Here is a 25395-nt window from a genome sequence, read left to right as displayed (position 1 = left end):
CATCACTGTAGAGCTGCGCATCATCGATACAGCTAAACAGAAAAAGTACATACGTTTTTATCAATTTTATCTTTCTGCACAGTGAAGTCGAGGTCAGGAAATTAAACTATTTTTGCATGCATTGCAGCCAGAGAGAAAACGTTTTTGTCGAGGCAACGGTATGCTGAATACGAAAATCTCTGCTCACCTATTTAATATCCGGAGCTCATAGTTAAAAAGAAATTGAAACTTCTAGTTCAACAGGTCTGTCATGTTAGCATGTTCTGAGTAACCAGAAATGGTACAAACACAAATATCTTATGTCTTCAAACGGGAAACCGCTCTTCTTGGTGCAGAAAAATGAATCTACAGCCAGTTAAGTTTTTTTTCTGATTATTGTAAGTTTTATTGGAAATACCACAGGAAAGTATCCGCAAACTGCAGAAATCCTTAAATCTGCGACTTCGTCCAAAATAGAGGTTGATGTTTTCACGGGGAACGCCAAGTTCAAGTTCCCGTTCTTAACTTTCTATATCCTGTACTTTATCATTAGTGCTTATTGGTTTTAAAAGCAAGACAGATACAATGACGTGGAACTGTGGTCAGAAGTTTCAGAGGGGCGCATGAAAACAGCGTTTGTATGCAGAGAAAGTCGTTAAAGTAGGCTACAATGTTTCTGGGCTCCCTGCGGCGATGACAACCCCCCCCCCGCGATTTGGCTCAAATTAAAGTTGGGTAAATTAGCGTTCTCCATTATATTGCTCAAAACCATGCTGTACCAAAGACAGCTGCATTGAAAATCATCTTGCCTTCTTATTCTTTCTCTCAGTGCGAAAACGCACTGTTTAACTAGGCAAAACTTCCCAGGCTTTAGTTACACCCTTGGGTCTGCTTTAATATTTGCCGGAGGGCCTCTCTGTAACTGCACACAAATAGACCGAATTCATTTAATTTAATAGTTCTTAAACTGAGTTTAATTTTGAGATGCAAGTAATGAGCTCTGTCTCCATCGGAATAAAATAAACTGTCCCAGTCTATGGTGTCCTTGTTTTCATCGATTTGTTTGCAATTAATCAGCCAGGCCTTGAGCGTGCTGTAGCCCGAGCTACTCCGTTCGTCTGTTGTCCAGAGGTCCTTGTTGCGAACATGGTTCTGTCCCAGGTAAGGGCTCAAGATTACAAGATTTATGCTCAAACTGCTCTTGAAGGTGGAGGTCAGTGACACTGGGACAATGTGCCGGTGCGATGAACTTGATTCAGTTTTCCGGATGGATCACTCAGCATACCACCGCAATTCCCTCCGTTTTATGTAGACACAACGGTGGCTACATATCAAATATTTGCTCTAGTACCAGTAAACTGTTATTGCAGGCACCCTGGCCTTGTCACATTTGACACCAAAGTTTCCCCACTGTTTAAATCGTTTGGTTTAAGAACGTTTCAAGGCATTACAAGGCTTGCTCACGCCCCACGTCATATGGAAGAACATTCTCCTGATACTTACAGCAGAATTTAAAAACTTTCCACTCTGCCAAATTTGGAATCGTCTGTGGTGGTTTGCCACGTCAGGCCTATCACATGATTTGGAACGTTTCCGTTTAACTTCATTCAAAAATTCATTTTAACCAGTATAAATTATTCTGCATTTTCTGACCTTATTCATAGCTTCTCCAGGGACGCATTAGAAAGGACTCAAATTAATCATACAATTTCAACCTTGTTTCTGTTTGAAAACGTCCCTCTGCCCAAAGGAACACCCTCTGTCCATAGCAGTCCCACGAATTCATACAAAAGTAAACGTCATGTACGGTTCATGCTGCTGAGAGTCAATTTTTATTAATGGACTTCAAAGGAACGCACGCCTCAATCTGATCGCTTTACAGTGATAGTCCACATAAAGCTCCCGAGGGAACAATACAAATGCCAAACTGAAAGAAGCTATTAAATGTTTTTTTTTCTTTGCGACGGCTGCTCTTACCAAGATGGTATGGGCTGTTCACCCGTATTCCTGCAACATTGCAAATCATAGAGCGCATAAACGTAGACGTGGCAAAAACTGAAGAAACACTGAATCAGCTGCAGTAATGGCATTTATCCTGTTTATTTTTGTCGTCCACAAACTGCAAACCAATTAGTTCGACAACCCCCCCCCCCCCCCCCTTCCGCAGTGAAAATATGACATAATTCATAATTAGGCAAGAAGCACTGTAACCTTTAACATTTTCATTTTCGCTATCTAAGATGCAATTATGCAAGGGCTCCGATGAGCAGCGTAAAGCGGCACACGTCTTTATTCTACGGGTGAAGTGCAGGAAACGCTTTTAATAACCAGACAATTTCTGATCGCGTTTTTTAAAGCATCGATATTAAAGATTTTCAGTGATGTCTTCTTCCAAATAGGAGAGCGTTGTTGAGTAACCATTTTCAGGCACAACCTTAGAGACCTATTGTTCTCCCGTTACAACTGATTAAGCATATCTGAGACAACACTGCAGTTGCGTTACAATGCAATTAAGCAGCACACAGCTAGTTTTCGGGTCTCACTCCAGACGATCCAACTGAAAACCAACGCATGTCGACTAGCTGGAACCCAGCGTCACTGTCTGATATTGACCTCTGACCGCAATGCATCCACGTCCATCATGGGCACGAGGCCTTCAGTGAGGCACTTTCCCGCGCGCACACCTTGAAAAGCACTCTGACTAATGCGCGCATCCATCAATCGGCCCTGAGCGCCACCGGTCCGGTTAAAAGCAGGAGCCGCTGCGGACCGATGCCGGTGAATTGCTGTGTCAGAAATAGGTGAAGGTCAGGAGGTTGATTTATGAGTCCCTGCCCCCACCCCCCTCCCTCGCAAGCATTTGCGCAGATGAATAGTGGCTGTCTGCCCTTAAATGTTGACATATTTCTTCTGCAATATTGGCAGTATAGCACACAGCTAGCCTGTGTGTGTGTGTGTGTGTGTGTGTGTGTGTGTGTGTGTGTGTTTGTGTGTATGTGTGTGTTTGTGCGTGTGTGAATATGTGTGTGACAGATTGAGGGGCAGAGAATGAAAGGCTATACCTGAAAGGAACAGAAGGTGCCCCCATTGCCCTAACAGTATTTCCCAGCATCCCATGGGGCTTCCTAAAGCACAGCAAAGCTTACCCATGGTGCAGTCCTGCCTTGGTGGACACCTTTAGTGGCTTAGACTGGTCTGGCAGTGCACTGGGAGCATACGGGTCAGAACCACTCTCTCAGAGAAACACAGCTCTACTGCTTTGTGAAATGCTTTGTGTGTGTGTGTGTGTGTGTGAGAGAGAGAGAGAGAGGGTGAGGTCATATGGTTATAATACTGCCTATGTGAGCTCCTCAGGGAGCAGGGAGTGTGAGGTTGGGTTCTAACATGTGGGGATGGGATGTGGCTCCTCTCGATTAGAGAGCAGATTGATAACCCCTGTGTGGGAGCTGGACGAGCTCCCGGCTCTGTGCATTGGCTACGCTGCCAGGTTGCTGATGGTGACGAATGTGCAGATTGGAGCACAGGGAGAAATACGGACACTGCGTGTGTGACCCCCGCAACACACACACAGACAAACTATACTCTACATTTATCTCATCCTCCCTGTCTCTCTCTCTCTTCTTCTTCATGGGTCTGGCCTCACTGTCCATCTGTTAGCATTTCTGTCTCTCTCTCTCACCCTCTGTCTTATTGCCTCTCCATCTCTCTGTCTTTCTCTCTTTCCCCCTCTTTCTGTCTCTTTCTCCCCCTCTCTCTACCCCTCTTTCTCTCTGTCTTACCTGCTCTATATCTGTGTGAGTGTGTCTCTCTCTCCCTCTGCCTGTCTCTCTCTCACAGTGCTGGCTTGAGCTGAGGGGCACTCCAAAAATGGGGTCCCAATCTATATCGCTCCCCTTGCTTACACTTTGAAACCTACCTCTGTGCTGCCATGTATTGATTTGAGCTGTAATGTGCTTGCTATGGTGAAATAACTGAAAGATGACCTGGATGCTGTTGGGTAACAGTTTAAGAAGAGAGTTCAGCCACAGTTAGAGAGAGAGATGGAGAGAGAGCACCTTACAGTAGTACCAAGCCCTGGATCCAGTCAACGTTCACCATTTTGCTTTTTTTCCCCCACTACAGACAGAATTTTTAAAATTAATTTTGGTGACTGCTACACTCACCCAGCTGAGTAAAGAATAAAAGTATAGCATGCATTTAGTCGGTAGTCAGCGTTATGGGTGAAGGTTGATTGAATCTGGGGCTAGGTGTTTAAATTCACAGAAGCTTGGATCTTTTGTGTAGGAGGATGGCCTGCCTGGGAGACTGATGATGATCAGTAATGACTGTCTTTAAGCCTTTTTACTTCCCCCTGGAGAAATAGCATCCAGACAGGTGCTGTTTGGTCACATGATAATCAATGGCTCCCAGAGGGGTGAAATCTCAGACACCAGGAGGCAGGAGAGAGGGGGGTGTGGGGTGTTCACTGGGTAGAGGACGTTGTCAATCACTTGATGTTGGAATCGATTTTGGCCAGATAAGTATGGGCATAAATCTCAGGCCAGTGCTGGAACATGGCAGATGGTCTACATGTGAGAGTCTCGTTTCAGCACCTCGTTATGACAGCAATATTTCGGGTCTCCTTCGGAACAGCAGCTGACTTGAATGTCCCACATTGGTTTATAATTATTCCACATGTTTTGCTTTTTCTTTGTTATTTTGTCTTGTTGGAGCTGAAGCTTAGAACTGAGTTACAAGTAAATGAAGGAGAGCTTTAGATGATTCTGGATAAATTAGCATTAAAAAGAATTTGGGAGGTAGACATAAATGTATATCATAATGCTATATATATATATATATATATATATATATATATATATATATATATATATATATATATATATATATATATATACACACATATAACAGTTTACAGGTGCCAGACATTTTCTCTGTCCCACGATGAGAGAAAAACAACCCCAGTCCTGACTGGCATGCCATTGAGTTGATACATAAAATGACATTGCAATGGCATTCCTCTTTTCAAGTCCAACACCAGGTGTGAGCAGATGGGAATGTAGTGTATCAAGACCATAATGTGCAAATCTGCATTCTGTATTACAAATGTATCACTGTACACTGTATTGCTCAGTGTAGAATTTCAATAAAACTGGTCATTTGATGTGACACTATAGAAAAACTATTAAAAATGAGTAACATGATTGCCTTGCATTCTCAAGAAAATGGACAGCATCTTTTCACCCCATAAATTGAGTTGCCTACCACTCCCTACCAGAGCATCTGTACTCTTCGCAAGCTTCCTTTTAACTCTTCCTCATGAGGACACTGTTCTGAACCATTGATACTTAGCAAGTATATCTGCTGTTAATTTATGCACAACTGATCAACCCTTTTACAAAATCAAATCAAAACTGACAAAAGTGTCATATGAAGTTTAGAAAGTATGTTACATTTTACAGGCATTATGTCAGAGTTTTTAACTGTGGCAAAAATATGTTTTATGCATCTGGCTGCTCATTATGCATTATGAGCTCCATCTTGGCTGATGAGACTCTCACAGATGCTGTACCAATGGTTTGAATTGAAGAATGAAACCCCCAAATAATTTGCTGTTAGAAGTTGTTTTAGAAGACCACATCTCTTTTTGTCCTATAAATAAAATCCAATTGCATCAGCAAGTGGAAATGTGAATTCGTGCACTGGTGGAGAACAGAATGCATCTTCAGCTCAGGCTTAATTGTTCTATTAATCTTTCTGGCCCCGGGAGGCAGACATTAGAGATGAAATGACATTGTTCAGGCGCCAATGCTGAACACAAGCAATGACATCATCACAAACCAGATCATCTTCGTCTGGAGTTTACCTGGCCAGGTGTGTAGTGTCTTTCAAGAGGCAGGGCATGTGTAGTTTTTTGTAATATTTTAGATGTGTTTTTAATAGGCAGTAGAGGGAATGAGACAAAATATGATACAAGCGTGAACAAATAGTGAAGGTAAAAACAAAATGAATTCATACTGTGGGGAGGAAGGGAGGAGGCTGAAGGGGTTCTATCTTAGCGATTCAGGCAATGTTAAAGGACTAGACTCATCATTTTGGGATGCTTGTGCTAGCAGCCCCTATCTCTAGCCATGACCTAAGGAAAATGCAGTGAAACAATCAAAACTGCTTCACGGCATTTATGTGTGTGTGTGTGTGTGTGTGTGTGTGAGCAGGGAGGGTAAGGATAGGCAAAGATGATGACGACCCTTTTAATGAAATGGCATGCTCTCCAATCCTGATGATCGTGTAATTTAGGAGGATGGTGGTAACGTTCGACACCTGTTTTTGGATTAGTGGTGATTAACCTATTCCCGTTTCCCCCCGTGTGCGTTCATCAAGGGGCTATTCAGACTCTCTACGCCCTCTCTAATTGTTTCCAAGGTTTCCTTTTACTTGTTCAATTGCAAATGAGTATTATTGTAGATGAATGCCCCCCCCCCCCCCCCCACCCCTCTCCGGGTGCTACCTCTGAATAAAGCTTTCTGACACTTCGCAGGGAGATCGGCAGAGGCGGTGGTGCTGGCGCTCTCATCTCATTTCCTCCTTTTCTTCTCCTTCCCGGCGTCACCGCTGCTGATTTGTGCTGTGCGTTTCAAGTCAGGCGCCTTGTGAAGTGTTTATTCCAATTGCTGTCAGTTAGAAAAGGCTCCACTGTAGTCTTTGTTCATCTATTTTACAATCTGTCTATCTCGAGTGCAGCCCCCCCCACACTTCATTAGTTTCTCGTCCTCTTGAAGATGTCCTACAGTAGATATCGCTGAGCGGTTCAGATCTGTGCCCCTCCTCTGTCACATGTCCTCCCCGATTGTACACATGGCCATGTAAAAAAAATTCTACATTTTCTCCACAGTTACTTCCATTCTTCGTTGAGCTTGGTATGTTAAAGATCAGTTTGCTCTGATAGCGAACAGTACGTCTTATCTGTGACCTGCCTATCTCCAGAAGTCTTTCACTTTTCTCTCTTCTTGGAGCTGCATGTCCATGGCAGAGCTTTTCTTAGTCATCTCTGATAGGCTGAAGCATGACTCCATGAGACCTGTTTGTTATACACAAAGCCTCTGAGTGAGTAAAAGTCAAGATGAAAGGGTTGCCGCTGAAAGGCTGGAATCCTTGACCCACCCATGAATGCAGAGACCTCTCCTCTCCTTTCCTCCTCTCCTCTCCTCTCTGCTCCCTTCCCCTTTCCTCTCTTTCTTCCTTTTTTCTGTTGCATTGGTCTTGTCCCATGGTTCCACATTGAGGGCCTTATAGTGAAAAGGTCCACATGATGTGAGTTTCAGCAAGAGAGGCAACATGATGGCAGATGTGGTGTGATAGCATAGTTAGGTTAGAGTTTGTAGTGTGATAGCATAGTTAAGTTAGAGTTTGTAGTGTGATAGCATAGTTAGGTTGGAGACTGTGGTGTGATAGCATAGTTAGGTTGGAGACTGTGGTGTGATAACATTGTAGGTGTCAGTTTGTGGTGTGATAGCTTTGTGTGGCTGTGCTTAGCCTGCAGTTGGAAAGTTATCGCTCAGTGTACAGGACATCTTTGCCACCAGTGTCAGTTTTCCTGCCCTGGTTCCTCTGCAACACGGTGTGTAAGTTTAGGCTCGGCGTCCCCAGGGCCTTTCGCACTATCAATTGCTCTGTGTAGAGAAGGGGAAGCATTAATGCTCTGGGTTCACGCCCTCGTCCTCTCGCCCTCTCCTTTCCTGGCCTGCTGTTGACCTTACATGCAGAGGGGTTACACCTCTGATGGCTTCTCCTGCCTTTACTGGCAATACTGGCGTCCATAGGCACTTCCACTAGGGACAGGGGGCGAAGCAAAGGCCCAGCCTGTTCTGCCACTGCGATTAGCCATTGGAACCATCACCTTGGTAAAGCAGATGGAGCAAAACCATTTGGTTCGACGCCAGAAATGGTCTGGTGGATGCAGGGCCTCCAGCAGATTCTGCTCAAAGGACGTAATCAGCAGGAAAGTGAAGGCCACTGTAAGCTTGACAGAGGAATGTTATGATGTTGCAGGGATATTGTGTACAGCACTGATTCGGGTAGAGCAATGCAAATGAGAAAGAGGTGGAAAGTGATCTGCACAGTTTGTCCTATTCCACTTGCCCCACATACACTGTATGTGTTTGACAGGGAAAAAAGTCACACTCTCCCAGTGTTGAGTGCTACTCATTGCCGTCAAGCTAAAATGTCTCACTTCTGCTCACCTGCTTTTGACAAGAAATCATACACCAGAAGCAATCTGGCTTTTAATAACCCATCAAAGTGATAATGAGTAAGTTGTAGGGGATGTGGATACATATTTGCAACCAAAACCAAGTTTATTACAATGCTTACTCTCAGCATCTTCAAAATGTATATGGCCCTGGCCATCTGGTAAGGGGAGGATTGGGCTCTGCATGGCTACTCACCTTTATCAGGCAGTAAAACGCTGTGCCATTTGTAAATGGACTTTGGGACTCTGCTCTTGATTTAAGACGAACACAAACATCAACATCCTGGCACAGCCCTGCATGTGTGGTAAGTAACCCCTCTGAGGCACCTGGCACTTCAAAGGACACCTCCAACAGGGGTCACCCAGAGTTTACTGCAGATTCTCAGGTCTTTGTCCTGCAGTGTCTACATGGGCTCCCATTGTACAATCAGATCATGCTGCAATTGGAGGCGTGAGTTTTTTCAGAGTGACTGAGCCATGTGCCCATGTGGAGTAAACCTTGTATAACTGGCCTTAGATAAGTAAGAACAATTTTCCTGGTTCCCTTAGCTTCATCCCCTTAGCTTCTTTCCCTGAGCTCTCCTTTGAGGGTTCCTTGGTTCTCTGGATCCCTCTTAGCTTCTGTAAGATGGTCTTGCACCTCTAGCAGCTCTGCTAAAGGACCCCTCCTTGCTCTGAGAGGTGGGGGGGGGGTTCTTCTCCCCTGAAACAGATGCACCAATGTTTTCTTAACTCAGCTAGCTCTGGAAGGGGAAGACTCCTCAATCTGAACTCATCTCCAGCTCTGGACAGCTAAGATCTTTACAACATTCTCCGTTATGAATCCACAACCAGCTCTGGAAGCAAGACACTCAACAATAAATACCACTCCCTTGGAGACTTAAATGCCCCAAAAGTTGGAGGCTGTCAGTAAAGACAGCTCTTTCATTGAATGCAAATGCTGTGTTTCTTTGGCATTCCCCTGTGTAAATGACATTTGTACCTGGCAAGGATGCCAGAAGACCTAGCTGCAGGTAATAAGCAGTGCTTTCCTTTTTGCACTATTGTGTCCCAACACAAAGTTGGAGGCTGTCAGTGAAATCAGCTGTTATGGATGCAAAGATGAATAGATCTCTTCAACATCCCTCCATGTCAACGACAAGTGACAGGTAAGGAAGCCAAGAACACAGGCCTCAAGTGACAGACCTGGACACTGCGTTTGTTTCCCCAAAGATGGTCGAGAAACAGATCTCCACTCTTCCTGTCTCTTCCTGTCTCCTGTAACAAGGTCTAATGGACTGGCCGTCCTCAATAACTTGATGAGTATTGTTTAATTCTGGCTTTCTGAGTAGCTTAGCTCAGTTCATTTTGTACAAGATGTGTTTAGACATATCGATGTTTCATATAATGATAATTTTTTCCTGTTACAATTACTATTATGAGATTGATTAAATCAACTTACAAATAGTTAGGTTAAGCTTGTCAAAATAAGATTACTTTTATGGTTAGACACATGTCTAATTAATGTTTTGTCAGCACAGATAAAACTACCGCTATCAAATCATGATCTCCTGTAGTTTGACTCAGCTGCTGAAAACCCAACACTCACACTCAACATTATCTTTACATTCCCCTTTTCGCGCTGTTTTGTCTTGCAATAACCCTTTTTCATCATTTATTCATTAATCCATTTCTTGTTCATCATTGTCTGTATGTTTAGATGTTCTGGTTTATCTCATTTTGTTTCATCAGTGTTTGTGTGCGTTGTGTTAATAAACAAGTGTCATTCTCTTTTAAGCCATATTTTTGTGTCCATTTCTAATGTTCTTATCTTTGTGCATAGTATTTAATGCTTTGTTGTCTCTTAAGCTTCCAGTGAATGTGTATGTGATTGCTACTACTTTTATGATATTGATATGGTTTTGTACCTCCTAAGAGGCGATGCATTTAAGCCCTTGCTTTTGGTGTAAAGGTAATTGCCAGATCCAGGATCAATATAGCACTGCAAGTACCAGTGATGCTGCTGCTGCTTTCACTAATACTACAGAGTGGCACTGGCTGCATGTCCTCTTATATCCCTGGTGAGGCTTGCTTCTGTAAACCCTGGTTATATCCCTCTCTGGGAGGAGTCTGTTCCAGCACTGCTCAGTGGCATGGCTTGTCTGTGCATGAGACAGCGGCCTTTGTTACCAGGTGGTTTGTACTGCCAGACATGTGTTTTACAGTATGCGACTGAAACATTGTAGACACATTTTGATGCAGTGCTAATGATAAATAGTTCTGAGAGGTGTCTCGCCTCCAGTTACAGCTTTTGCTAAAGAGGAATATGTCCACTGACTCCCATTCACATTTTGTAAGCTTGTGTAAACCATTTTGATTTCAACTGTAGTCCCACGCAGACAAGTTGTGTATGACTAGCACATTTTTCCAAATTGTCATTTTAACCTTTCCTCCTGTTTGGAGAGAACATACAGTGTGATGTATGGAGAGTTTCATAGAGGACATGGTTGGTTTATATTAAAGTAAATGATTCTGAAATTAATCTAATTTGTAAAATACAGTCAATCGCATAACTGAATGTGTGTATAGCTATCATATAACTATAGTTATATGCGGTGTGCGAAATGCCCAGTGGCAATCGGGGGGTCCCCCCTACCCATACCTGCCAACATTTAGGTTTCAAAATACCGGAGGTTTTTTCAGCGGGGGGTGGGGGTGGATAGTAAATAACTAAGTAAATAAACAATTGCATTTAATCTGTGGATTGTGTGTGTAGATTGTGTTTCATAGACGATCTGGCAACTTGGGTAATGTCAGACAAACATGAAGAATGTGCGTTATTTTATGAAAACCTGCACACATCTTTTGACTTTTGTTTATTTTTCATACAAAGTGGGATGTAATGTCAGCCCTATGCTGGAGACAATGCAGAAATTTGCTCTGATTTCAAAACCGGATTACTCGACAATGCGTTGTTGCACAGAGAAACAACTAGCATTGCTAGCAACTATCATTGGAAAGGGAAAGTTCTGATGTTTATTTTGATATGCATTGTTGTCGCACCTGCTCCCAGTCAGCCAGCTCAGCCATGCCCAGTTCAGCCTGGCTCAACCTCACCCACTCATCAAGCACACCTGTGACTCGTTCTTCCGTCAAGTCCTGGCTACTTAAGGACGCAGTTTGTGTTGCCTCATTGTGAGGTATTGTTTCCTGCAACACTACCAAGCTTGCTCTCTGCCATTCTGACTTTTGACTGCTGTGTTTGACCCTCGTGTGTTCTTTGGACCTTGCTTGTGTTTTTTTTGGATCTGGTTGTGTTCTGCTGCTTCCTGTGACCGACCCGTTTCATCCCTGATTACGTTTTTGTCTTCTGCGATTAAATATTATTGACTGCACTTGGATCCCAGTCTGTTTTCATTACAGTTGTGGAGCAATAGGGACTTTGTGACTTATTCAACCTAGAATCAGGAGTGTGAAAAATGGATGAAGAAATTAGTAAAGATATTACTTTTGCAGAAGTTTGATCTGTCTTCATAATGTGATTACTTTGGTATGTACAAATATGTGACTAGCATCATTACAAAGCTCCGGTTCCGCTCTTTCCGTGATATGTGTTCATTATCTATGCAATGACGAGTTCATGAGTAATTCAAACAAGAGTAATGGGTGTGGAGATGGACACAGAGCTGTATGCAGATTGTAACTATGATAATTTAAATTTGATGTAAATTCAAAATTATTTTTCTCGGCAACATTTCGTAGCATAGACAAGCAACTAGCATTGTTAGCGACGAATACTTCATGAGCAATTCAACCGAGAAGGGATGTGAATTTGGACGCAGGCTGCGTCTGTCGGGCTTTAAGGGTTAAACGACATTTTTAGTGACAATTGCAAGTGAAAAATAATTTTTTAAAGATTTTTCCAGAGACCCCCCAAAATTTTGCTGTTGAGGCTTTCAGGGGGTCTCAAGTGTCAATCAAGGGGTCTTGGACCCCCCAAGACCCCCTTATTTCGCACCCTGGTTGTATGTGTGTATAATTGTATAACTAACAACCCACTCCCTACTAAAAACAGAATAGATCTCGGAGGCGTTCTGGGGGTCAATAGCAAACACCTTTAAAAACACAGAATGCTTCACCTGTAGAAAGCCATCTCTTGCACATGGCAGTGTGTCTGTATTGAGTGCATAGCAGGCCACAATCGCCTTTTACCTGTCCCTGGAATGGGAGACCTACTGGCAGGACACTTTCTCAGTCTGCCCGAGGCATGCTGTTTCCCATAAGGCCGTTTGCTCCCTAATAAGGACTGACGGATGGGGCACTGAGGACCAAGCACGTATTCTGCATGCTTAGAGGTGTTTAAATCATCCTGTATGTGCAGTCCCAGGGGCACTGCTGCATGCATGATTTAAAGGCATTAACAAGATGTGCTTCCCAGGCTTCAAAATATTGAGTGCTGTCATTCAGGTTAACTATGAACAAAAGCTTGACTATTAAGTCCATTACAAGATCACGGAATTAATGGCTCCTGTTCCCACCTTCCACTGATCGTCCAGACACCAAGAGTTCCATCCATCCATTTCGATCAGAAAGCAACTCTTAATTACCCTAAAGTGGGCCTCTTTGTATGTCAGGATTAGCCCCCAGAGCTCCCCACTGATTTGCACATTTTAAAGAAACTGGTTGGGAGGGTTCGAGAGCTCTGTCATGTAAATCGTATGTCTAAATCATGACATTTGTGCTTTGGAATGATTTAATCAGACCCGAGCACCCTCGGAGGGATGGCTTTCAGGGCATGTCGATTTAAAAAGGGCAGATTTGTAGGACTCGGCATATGGTTGGTTGTGAGCTGTCACATATGGAAAGCTGGATGCCAACTCAGCACCCCCCCCCCCCCCCCCCCCCAAAAAAAAAAAAAAAAAAAAAATTTGTTGGGAATTTTTTTCTTTTTCATTAGGTTTGAAATCAAATTATTTTAAGATTCATGAAGCAGACATAATGTTCTTAGGTCAATAAGATGACGGGGTCTTAATATAACCAGAAGCAAATCTGTGCAATTGTAGTGATGATGTTTAACAAAGATAGGTGTCCATTAATCTTTTTTTTGGGAAGAATCTGGACCTTTTGCTTTCAGCCAGGGAAAAAGGTTTCAGGGGCCCACTGAGGTGTGTAGAGGAAGCATTCTGGGGGAGACTGCAGTAAATTACCGCTGGTGAGCAGGAGTTCGCTGCCCGCTGTGGGGTGATGGCGGTAATGAACTGACCATGTGTAGCTCTGCTGTCGTGCTCCTGCAGGGCTCAGACACACCGATAATAAAGATGAATAATGCAAATCCCCCGTGCCTAAACCTGCTTCCTCCGGGCCCGCAGTGCCAAAAAATGTGGCTGTTTACCTAACGTGGCTGTCAGGATTGTGGCACGCTGCACTGCAAGGCGAATTGGTGGAGTGTAAAAGTCGAGAGAGGCGAAGGTAAGACAAAAGTCATCGCATAACACTTTAACGATCGTCTTGCCGGAAGCCGTGGGACTTTTTTTCCCGCTTTTCAGGCAAGAGCAGAGAATGAATTCTGGCTCCTGGATGAGCCTAGTGCGTACGCCGTGCACTGTTTTGTTTGTCCCATTCATGACTCAAGCACAATTTTCCACCTCCATCTTAAATTCAATTAACTGTTTATTTTTTTCCGGTGTTGACACAGGGGATTTATTCGTTTGTTAACAAGCACATCCTATCTGTCCTGGTGGTAATTTGTTGCATTAAAGTCATCTCATACGGGGAAACTTTGTGCTATCGAATAACGCTTCTGCAGATGTAGGGAGAGAATTTGCATTGGCAGCAGAGGGAGAGGCAAATTGGGCAGTCAAAAATAGTTGCTTTTGAAAGGGCCATGATAGAAGAGGTTTTTTTCCGAGAGCAGGGTTCAATAAATAGGGTTATTTACCCCTTACCGAGGAGACATTAACTCTGCAGGGAAAATTCTACGTCTGAGCGGATGTGAGCTCGCTACAAAGAGCTCCGGCAGCAGGGCTAATGACAGGCACCTGCATTCAACCGCAGACGGTTGAGAGCCTTTCAAACGACAGATCAGACTCTGGCTTTTCCACCAGTTTATATGAAAATTCATACCATTCAGATAACTTAAATCTGCCATTTTCCATGTGCCCTGTGTATGAAATGAATGTGGGATTAGGTAATAAGTGTTTTTCCCTCTCATCTTCAATTTCCATTTTAAACACTACAAATACCAGTATGTATTTATAATAAGTTAATTTCCTGCAAACACTATCAAAGTAGGCAAGGCCTCCGTGTCCTGATTTACCGAGCCTATCAGTGATTTTGATGATAGGACATTGTTGAGGCAACGGACATTGTGGGATAATTGCGTTTTAATGAACAAAGCTGGTGAGTTGTGCCTGTTCACAAGTGCAGTACAAACAAGACTACACCATTTATCTGTTTCAGTAATTTGGACGCACATGCATGCATGCACACACACACAACCACACACACAATATGCCTCCCACACCCTCACTCACACACACTCACACGTAGCTCATGTTTTGTTACTCTATCTTTTGTTGAACGTGTGTAATGTTTTATTGTATTTGTTTATGCTTTGTCAATATGAGAACCAACCTGTCAGGCAAATAAAGCAGTCTGAATTGAATTGAATTAGATGCCAGACTAGATTGCTACTTTAAATTATTTTTTAATTAATACATTTTTTAACTATGCTCACATTCACACACAGAGTGCATTGCAGCGGCTTCTGGGAAAGCAAAGGGGGATGGAGTCCTGCTGATGCATCTGATTCACTGATTTGAACCGATATTTGTGTTTAGTGATGCAAATGTGAGATTTGTTTTCATCTGTTCATAAGAGTGATTGACATCATGTGGTAGTGGTACCCATTTACAGGCTTCATGAAGCACCTCTCTCCCATCACCAGAGTCATCTGACCTGCTAAGAGCTGACTGGTCACTTTACATTCCCAGCAAAAAACAGATTGGCTCAGTAGGAGCCCAGCTCTCATGATGATGACCGTCAGTGCAACAGAACACCTGACCAGGGGGAGAGATCAGCTCTACTGCCTGGTTTCCCATCAAAAAAACAGCACCGGATCACAAAGGCATGGTGAAACCTGTCTGCCCGGTGATAATGGAGGCCCGGGTGGACGTGATCGTGCTTTAATGAAACTGCACTGCTGTTTGGCTCCTGTCATATCGATTACCCTCTATCTGCACACAGGGCTAATTATTAACCATGTGAGTAGCCAGCATTGCTGCCTGATAATCCACATAATTAGGAAGAGCAGAACACAGGGAGTCTGCGCTGTAGCTAATTTACTTGCATCAGGGGTAAAGTACTTATTTATTCACTCTGTGGTCTCCATCCGGTTCTGATACTGTGGGGGTGCGGTTTGGGTGGGTTGGGGTTGAGTGCGTTGGGAGGTGGAGGTGATAGGCCACATCTGGCATCCATGGTAAATAGTGTTCTGATTGATTCCTCTATTTCAGGCCCTACGCAAAACTAGCTTTATGTTTTGATTTGAAATATGACTCATCATGTCAATTACCTGCACTTGTTCTCGCCTGTCCTTGCTGTGCCTGTATTTCTGATATGCTGCGTGTGGCTCTGTGGTTATCGGTGCCTGCCACGCGCAGAGGGCAGAAACAACAGGCACAAGGGCTGATGGATGCAGCTTGCCGTTACGCAGCAGGAGGAGCAGAGGTGCGAGATGGGCGCTTTGCCGACCCGCCAAATCCTGCCTGTTCCGACCCCCCAACGGGGGGAGTGTTCCGGTCCTCGGGAGTTTGCCCTCCATTGCCCCTCCCCCAGAAACACAAAAGGGCAGCTGTGAGGACGGAAATAAAACAAGGTTTTCTCGCTTGTGGGAAGAAGGATCCAGATTTTTCTCACTTGTGCATTTTTTTTTTTTACCTCAGTGGCTTGTGCAAATCCTGGGGAAATGCTTGTACCATGTGACTAGCATGTGTCACTTGTCCTGCAGTCTCCCATGCATCAACACTTTTTTATGTATACAGCAGGTGTCCATGCACTGATCTCTCCAGAATTCAGGACTGACCTCAGTGCTCTTTGAACAGCTGTCACCTATCGTCTGAGCCGATGGCTTTATTCAGGGCCTCGTTCCCTAAATACTGTACTCCTTTCACAGTTGAGTGTTCAGATGGGCTTGGATGCTGGATGCAATTATGACACCATCATTGTATGTCATTATGACCTCTGTGTAAATGACCTCCTGACACAAACAACAATCCCACAGTCTTGAGTTTCAAAATGCAGCATGTTGTAGAGCGGGCTGAACAAACCTCTTCTGAATAAACATGTAATTTTTTTTCCATGTCCTTTGAAGCACAGCAATCCATTTGCGTGAGCAAAACCGATATGAAGAAAAAAGAGCGCCTTTTCCAAGTCAATGTGAACTTGGAAACAGCCTCGTTCAAGTGCTGTGCTTGCCTGCCCTCTAATTCTATGGTAACGTCAGATTAAACATAACAAAACAAAGGGACTGGGAAGAACAACATGCAAAATAACTAGACCGATAAACGGAGTGTAAAAGGTTGGGAAAATGGATTTATCCAGCCACCGCAAACAGAATCCTCTCTCTGAGTGTGGAGCTTGTTATTGCTGTCACAACTGCACTCTCTGCAGATGCAAAGCTGGCTCTTGTGTTGCACAGAAACGCCAGGGCACCCGCATCACAGAATGCCTGCATGGCTCTCCCACCACAGAACGTGACTGTCCGCTGCTTCATGCAACCACATTTTCTTGATGTAACAATAAAAATGCAACCTAAGTAAGCATTTTCTCCCATTTTCCAGGCAGCTTGTAAATGGTTTGGTAAACAGTTCGATGAAACCTGTTGTGGCACGGTGTTAAACCTGGACTGCTTTACTGTCAGTTTGTTGGAGAAAGTGTTGGGGAGCAGTCAGGGGGGCTGGGGGTGTGCCAGACAGTGTGATTATATTACCCACAAAACAGTCTCCTGCACCAGCTTCATAACAGTCTGTATTTTATTATTAGTTATTCCCACTGCAATCTGTCTCCGGGTGACAGCTGGACAGGACAAAGAGCCGATCGCTCCGCACTGGGGGAACGTGGCAGTCACGATTGGCTGGAGAGGTGATGCATCTCCGCCACTAATGGACTTATTTTTCACAAGCGTCTCTCCGGGAAGACGGGGGCAGACAATGAATAAAAACTGCCCGCTGTGGATTTGGGAGAGCCAGGCTCACCATGGCCTTCCCCTTTCATCCGCACTCTGCTTTCCTCTGAGGGCGTGTTTCTGCTCCAGGGCTCTTTGTGATTAGGTCTCTGTGGAACAAATCAAAATCATGGCTGAACATCATCACTGTAATAATCCAGCACTGTTCTGAAGTTGTTAGATGTTATTTTATTTTGAATATAATATAATTCATGGTTATAAAATGCACAAATTTTTATATTGGCACATTAGGAATTAGTCATGTGATCATGTATTTAGATGATAAATGAGAGAAAGTTTAAATATGAGTAATGGACAAATCATCTGGTAGCATAGGTATTTCCAGGTTTAAACCTTAAATGTTTGCCCTCCAGTGATGTGTTCAGTGAGATGAAAATGCTGAACTTGCTTTATTGACAAAACAGGAGGTGGACTGCTGAGTGTCTCTGTGGCAGCCATAAAGTGGGGAAACATTCTTTTTAACATTACCAAACCAACAGTCTACAGGTATCAGATGTCATCTGGACATTAGATGTTACATCTAGATGTTAGATGTCATGTCTCATGCGTTGCTTTGTTAGACATGACTTCTGTGGGTAGCTGTTGAGAGATCTCTGTGAAAAACACAGAGCTGTAACATTATATCTATTTATGCATTAAGGTGCACAAATATTGTGCAAGGTTCTGGGCACAGAAGGACAGCGGGGGGCTCTGTCGCTCCCGTGCTGATAGAAAGCGAATCTCGGCTCCTCAGAAACAGCCCTGTGCTTGCATGGCAGAGCACACTGCCGGCACCCAGTGGAAACATTAAACCTCTCCAAGCTGCCTTTCAAATCACATCTGACATATCATCATTTCATACGAGAGAGAGAGAGAGAGAAGGGAAGGAGAGAGGGAGTGAGAGAGAGAGAGAGAGAGAGAGAGAGAGAAAGAAAAAGAAAGATGTTGGTTTTAAGCATAAGGAGTTAAAGTTGATCCATAGAAAAGTGTGGAGGAAAAGTGGAGGATCAGGTCACCAGTGGCTTTTTGGGGCAGTCCTGTGAATGCTGTGGCACCTGGGATGACTCTTTATTCCTGCTCACCCTTCCACTGAATATCAGTTTAATATCATAATGATGTTTGGAGAGGGGAGTGAGATGATTGATTTATTTTGATGACAACTTCAGGTTTTGATCAACATACTTTTTCTTGTCATTGTAATGGCAGTGTGTGTGTGCCTCATCTGCATGTTTGCTGTAATGTTTTGCCAACAGAGCAGCATTGAGTCATTTTCCATAATGAGTCTGTATTAAAACAAAACGAGTTGCCTGATTTGTGTGCCCTTTCAACTGTGTATTTTAATTTGACGTTACCAGCTGACTGACCAGATGCAAAGTGTAACATCCCCTTCTCCTGAGCTCATCTCAGGGAAAGTGCCACCCTGTGGCTGAAGACATTAACAAACTTTTTTGTTAGCTATTTGTTTTACATTTTATCTGCTAGCTTCCAGAACAAAGAAGAGTTAAAAAAGGGCAGGATAGTTCAAGTTATTTATTTGCTGCAGACTGTTCCGAGTAATAGTCGATCAGTGGTCTGACCGCATCCAGAGAGGAGTTGGAATGTAATATTGGTGGAGCAGTGACCTTGGTCACCTTTCGGAAATGGAGGGTCGCAGAAGCTCAGCTAGCAGGGAAGTGGTTGGCCTTCTCACTGTGCTTCTGGAAGCATCAATGTACATCGTGTCTGTGATCCAATAACAGCTGGTCTCATGGTGTGACCCCACCCCCTTGTGTTGTATTAACGACAAGGACACAGATACTGCCACAGGGACTCTTACTACAGAGGTCAAAGGTGAATTAGATAAACTCCACGTCACTCACTGACTTGCTAGGAACTTTGACTATTAAATAAATTCCATGTTATGTTTTTTCAATACACATGATGTCCCTTTATGATCACTTTTGGTGATTGCTGAAATTGACCAAGGCATTTCAATTGTGAGTCAGGGCCTGAGATTTGCTGGGGTGCTAAAAAGTGTCCATCCCCCATCCTGTGTTGCTACTGTGTGCTATTTACAGATCTGTCCCAGGCTATGGAGATGTGCTGCCAGTCATGTGATCAGCACTTTTTACCAACTGTGCCTTTGCCATCATGTCCATCACGTCTCTGTCTACTCAGGTTGAATCCAAAGGACAGTCCAATTAGTTATGCAAAACTGTTGTCTTCTCTTCCTGAAGGGACCTGAGATTTTTCCCAAAATGCTAGCTGTTTGCACAAGAAGTCCTTCACTGAGCTGCGGGAGCGAGCGAGACCTTACAGCTGTTCCAGACGGAGAGAGCCAGTGAGACCTTACAGCTGCTCAGCCACTTTGTCCCTGTCCCCCATTTTTCTCCTTTTCAAATTTCCATCAAAGGACTTTGAATGGAATTGCCAACAGGCTGCAAGCACTGGCAGTTTCTCTTGCAGCAGACTTACACTTTGGGGGCAGGAAATAGGTCTCAGTCACTCAATTTGTGACTGTCTAAGGACAAATTGTGAGATTAAATTTGAATGAGATGCAAGGAGAGGGAATGGAGCTTGAGGCTTTACCTGATGCAGACGGACGGCTGGAATATTAGTCATTTTTTTCACATTATACAAAAATGGAAAAAGTGATTTATGGTGATGCATGCAGTAATCTTTAAATATGAGTACATGCAGGAAGCCTGGGCACATATAAAAGATCAGCCATGCCACAAAGATCAGAGATGCAGAGTTTGTGTTTTGGTTTGAGTATCTCCAAAAAGGAGATGTGTGCAGCGGGAATCTGTGAGAGTGTGTCAGATGTTGTCCATAACAGAATGACTGAGCTGCTCTTTAAGGATCAGCTGAAGATCAGCCAGGGATCAGCCTGGGGATTCCGCATTGGGGATTTCTCCCACAATGAGAAGGCAGAGGTCTCATGATACTGGTTTTCCTACATTTTGGCTCAGTAAAAATACTGCTGCTGTCGTTGTTGGTTTCTTGTTTGTCTCCCTGCTGAACAGGTGGGAGACGTGTTTAGCTTTCAGCACGGTTCTCAGTGAGATTTCTATACCACTCAGTTTCAGCAGCACATGTCGGAGGCGGCAAGCTGAGCAAAACAAGGGATCAGGCCGGAGTACGAGGCGGCAACACTTTAGCTCTGCTCTCGAACATCCAGCTCCGAGGCCCGCGGGAGCCACCTGGGGCTAAGAGCTCTCGTCCTCCTTAAATATTTCATCCCGCTCTCAGCTGAGCTCTCTCAGACAGGCCTACTGGTTCTCACCTGCTCCCTTCTGCTTCTGTGCACAGCCTAAGCGCCAGGCAAGACCCACACAGTCCCCCCCCAGTCTCGCGGAAGAGGAAACACATTTTATAGCCCAAATAACAGCAGTGCAAAGATGTACAGCCCCTGTTTGGTGCTTCTGTTTTCAACTTGGCTTCTTGCCCCTAAAGATTGGTGCTGGAACCAAATGAAAATTGAAAAGAGATATATATAGATATATGAAAATAAAATGCACTTCCCTAATTTTTCCTGTGTTTTCAGAGCTCACCTGGGTGGAATTAATTGTCTGTTGTGTGCATCTGCTCATCTTTAGACAGATCGGGCGATTCAAGGAGCACTGCTGGTTGTCCTTCTTCCCAGTCCTCACATCCACACACAGCAGCCAGACAGGATTATCTGTGAGTACTATCAGGCTGAAGATGAACCCACATCAGTGAGTCATGACCCCAGACCACGGACCCTGCATAAACAAGGACAGAAAGCTTACGAATCTATTTATTAACAATCACTGCCAGAGTAACAGGAGAGAAGGGGGAGGGGTTGACTTTTTTGTACGTATGATGGTGAATTTTTCAGGAAAAAAAATTTCCTCACTGAACAGTTTATTTTTCAGACGATGAAAAGAAAAAAAAACAACAACAGAGTAGACAGAAGCAAGTGATTTCATACCAACAGAAGTATAAAATCTCTCTAATGAGATTACCGCCTAGCCGCTGCCAGCGCCTCTTGTATTTTCATGCCGGGAAATCTGAGCCGGTCCCTTCAGAGTGAGGAGGTCTTAATCAATTTGCAAGGCCAAAAGCAATCTGGCTGGAGTGAGCATGGGGCGGTGTGGGCCCACGAGGAGGAAGGGCGTGGTGAAAGAGCGGAGCGATTGAAGCTCCGTCACACCCTCTCTCCTCCTAGATCCCCACTCTTTCCCTTTCATTTCATCTGGATGATTGTTTTCGCACTGCTGTTTGTTGTGCCGCCGATGGGCCACGCTACCCATTGCCGCGTGCAGCCGAGCAGCAGGAAGCGCTAACGTCTGTGCTGTGTTTGACCAACTGTCACCCCGCTCTCTCTCCCTTTGTCTTGCTTTCCCTCTCTTCCTCTCTCCCTTTCTTTCCCTCTCTCCCTGTACCTCCTTTCCTCTGTCCCTCTCTCCCTCTCTCCCACTCTTCCTCTCTCTCTTTGGAAATGGCTCCCGTTCTCAATGTTGTACTTTAGAGTAAAGTAAGGAAATTAATGGGAATATGTTTGTTGCTAAAGAGTATCCAGGGATGTAAGTGACGTGCTGAACTCCCACTGACAGTGGAGAGTTGTGAATATGGCTCGGGCACATTTACAGTTAATTAACACCCTGCGTACACATATCCTTCTGCTTATATAGCCATTGCACCTGCCACAGGCATATGCTGGTGCGTGCGTGTGTGTGTGTGTGTGTGTGCATGTATGTGTGTGTGTGTGTGTGTGTGTGTGTGTGCATGTATGTGTGTGTATGCAGGTGTGTGTGTGTGTCTGTGTGTGTGTGTAAAACTTTATATTTTCAGAGTGGCACATCTTCTCTTTGTGAAATCCCTTCGAAGGTAAAGGCTTCAGTCATGATTAACCTGCAACGGTTTGTAGTGCTCTTTGGCTCTGGTGTCTCCACAGAATTAATTTGTTCCCAAACGAATGGAAGTGGGGTCATCACTTCTTTTCAGTCCTTGGCATGAAGTGCATGGAAACAAGGATTGCTGCCCATTGGATAATCATGCTGGCCTTCCCCACCCCTCCCAGACTTCACTGAAAGGCATGCAGGATAGTTTGGTGGAGACAGAGGGTTGATGGAATCTGCTAATGCATGGAGTGAGGGTAACATGGTATATTTTTTGTGCTAGTTTAGAATGTTTTCAACAGTGTTTTTTGGACTTTGGCCCTGGGGTGGACCCATCCTGAAAGCCAAAGCCTACACACGAGAATCAGATGACAGCAACAACAATGGTGACAAAGAAGAAGAGGAGGAGGAGAGGTGGAGCAGGGAGAACTCTCCCAGCACATGAGGAGGAGTGCTGTTCTTCTGTGTGCCTCTGGCCAGCGGCCTCCAAACCGTGATGTTTCTGCGTCGACTGCAGCCATATTCCACAAGAACTGCATCCCGTTTCTCCCCCTCCCCAATCTCACTCAATTCAATTCTAACAAGCTTTGTTTGCATAACCACACAGACTCACACTATTGCCAAAGCAATTTTCACATAAATATGCAAACAAAATTACAATTAACCAAAAAATATGCACATTCACAAACATACATGCATACAGAAACACACATACATACATTTTCTTGTATTTATACCGTAAATGTATAATAGTAATATAACTGTGACTCGTAACATCTCTCACTTACTCTCTCACTCTTACTGTCACACCCGCTCCCAGTCAGCCAGCTCAGCCATGCCCAATTCACCCTGGCTCAACCACACCCACTCATCAAGCGCACCTGTGACTCATTCCTCAATCAAGTCCTGGCTACTTAAGGACTCGGTCTCTGTTGCCTCGTTGTGAGGTATTGTTTGTTGCTCCATACCAAGCCAGCACTCAGCCGTTCTGTGTTTGTTTTTGACCCTTGCCTGTTTTTGGACCTTGCTTGTGTTTTGGATTCTGGATTTGCACTGCTGCTTCTTGTTCCCGACCCGTTTTGTCCTTGACTATGATTTTGCCTTGCGTTATTAAACTTTGTTGACCGCTCTTGGATCCCAGTCTGTTTTCATTACACTTTCTCTGCGTGACTTCAGCCCTGGGCTGTTTCCATTTTCCCCACTTTGTTCTGTCAGCGTTTTTTATTTTCCATCAGTAATTATTACTTAGGCTCTTAATCCAGAGGGGTTGAGCAGTGAGATCAGTGAGGTCAGAGTCCAGAAGAATTGGTGGTGAATCCTATCTCCTCTCTCACAGTGTCTCTTCCTCCCTTTCTCATCTTCACTTTTTCTCTCTCCATCTGTCTCTCTCTGCTTCTGTCTATACTTTGACTGGCCTGTTACAATGGCATCTGGAAGAGATGGCACATTTACAGGCCCTGCCCTCTGACCCAGCGCTGCGTCTCCACGGCACCCAAAATCAGGACCCTATTGGCATGTGCCTGGAGTTCAGGGTGTGGCCTGAGGTCACCCCAGGTTCAGGATCATGCTGAGTCTCAGGATTCGGACCTTGTGACCCCACAGACAGAGGGCATAATCACAGAACGTGGGTCGAATTCCAGAACCGGCAGCCAGTGGGACTCATTGAACCATACTGTCCTGCACCATATTTCCATCTATCTCAGTCTTTTTTACAGCATGTAGACAGCACTAAGGGTGGTCTGGAGTTGTTAGAGTAAAACAATAGCATATTAAATCACAGCAGTAGGTATAGATTGGGTGAGCTGTGACTGGTTGCACTTTTATGGCACTTTTTCCATTGGTTATATATTACTAATTTTTCATTGTCCTTTGAATGAAGTATTTCAGTTTGGACAGTGGTATTTTTCATCTTAAATCATACATCTCCCAAGACAGACATTTTTTGGGGGAAAGAACACATCTGGAAGAGGAGGAAGACTACATTGGGAGGGTTGCATTGCATGTCTGTCTGAGGCTATTGTGTTAGTCTCTGGTCATTGTACTTGGACTTGCTGGCAACATAACAGGAGCATTTCCTGCGGAGATGCATTGTGGGATGAAATTTGTCCAATCTGGCCAACCACCAATCTTTACAGTCATTCTCTTGGAATGGAGAGGACCTAGCACCATTTAATAACTCTGGTTGATTTCTGATCTTTACAACAGAACTAAAATCAAATTACCTACCCAGAGTCATAAAGGCAAACCAAAGTCTTCAAATCGAATCCTGATCCAGGATCAGTTTCTAAGTACAAAAAGTACATATGCCCATTTGGCTAGTGGGACTTCCAAAAAGTTAGGCGAAGTGGATATGACCCCATGACACTGATGGGAGGTGATTTTCTGTCATTCCGGAACATACCACTGTGACATTTTGAGGGGGCTGAGTGGAGAAAAACCTTTTAAAATAGCCAGTTTAGGAAGCCTGGCCTCTTCCCTCATGTGTTTCCATCTTTACTTGTGAGCCAGGGTGTAGGGAGCACTCTCAAAGGAGAGAAACATGGTGGCGGGTGGGGGTGTTGGCTGTGTCTGCTCAGTCTGCCGGCTTTGTCCCCAAAATGTCTGTTATATTAATGGCTTACAGCCAAATTAAGGTGGAAATGTCAGGAAGAGTGAACCGTTTCGGGGTAGTTAGCACACAGGTTAGGAGAACACTGTCGCTCCAGGGGGCCTCTAGTTTAATAAACGTCAGTGCCATGATTCAGGCTATGTGCCCGGAGTAAATATATATAATATCATGTGTCTGTGTGGGTATGTGTGCATGTGTGTGTGTTTGCGTGGTGTGGTGAGGAGTTGTGTCTGTGTGTGTTGGGTGAGGGGTTTTGTGTGTGTGTGTGTGTTGCTTGAGGGGTTGTATATGTGTGTGTGTGTTTGTGTGTTTGTGTGTGTGTGTACAGAAGCACACAGTCCTGTCACTGGGGGACAACAGCAGCCAGCCCCTTTATTAGATTGGTTACTCTGAGGCTTATCATTTAAATTGTTTCAGCCCCAGCCTGACGCAGTTAAATCCCGTCCTCACATCCCTATTTTTCCACAGGCATGGAGAGCTCTTCGAAAGCCAAGGCACGCTGCACATGAAGGAAAGC

At 44.3% G+C, this 25395-nt stretch overlaps 1 protein-coding gene across 1 annotated transcript in view; it reads left to right on the top strand.

The window, feature by feature from the left end:
* LOC118782798 (seizure protein 6 homolog) overlaps positions 1 to 25395 on the top strand; it is a 202396-nt gene that overhangs the window by 775 nt on the left and 176226 nt on the right. The window lies entirely within an intron of this gene.

This window comes from Megalops cyprinoides, chromosome 9 (assembly GCF_013368585.1).
Source record: "Megalops cyprinoides isolate fMegCyp1 chromosome 9, fMegCyp1.pri, whole genome shotgun sequence".
Classification (NCBI taxonomy): domain Eukaryota; kingdom Metazoa; phylum Chordata; class Actinopteri; order Elopiformes; family Megalopidae; genus Megalops; species Megalops cyprinoides.
The sequence above is the reverse complement of the archived record's forward strand: the minus strand, read 5'-3'. Positions and strand labels throughout refer to the sequence as shown.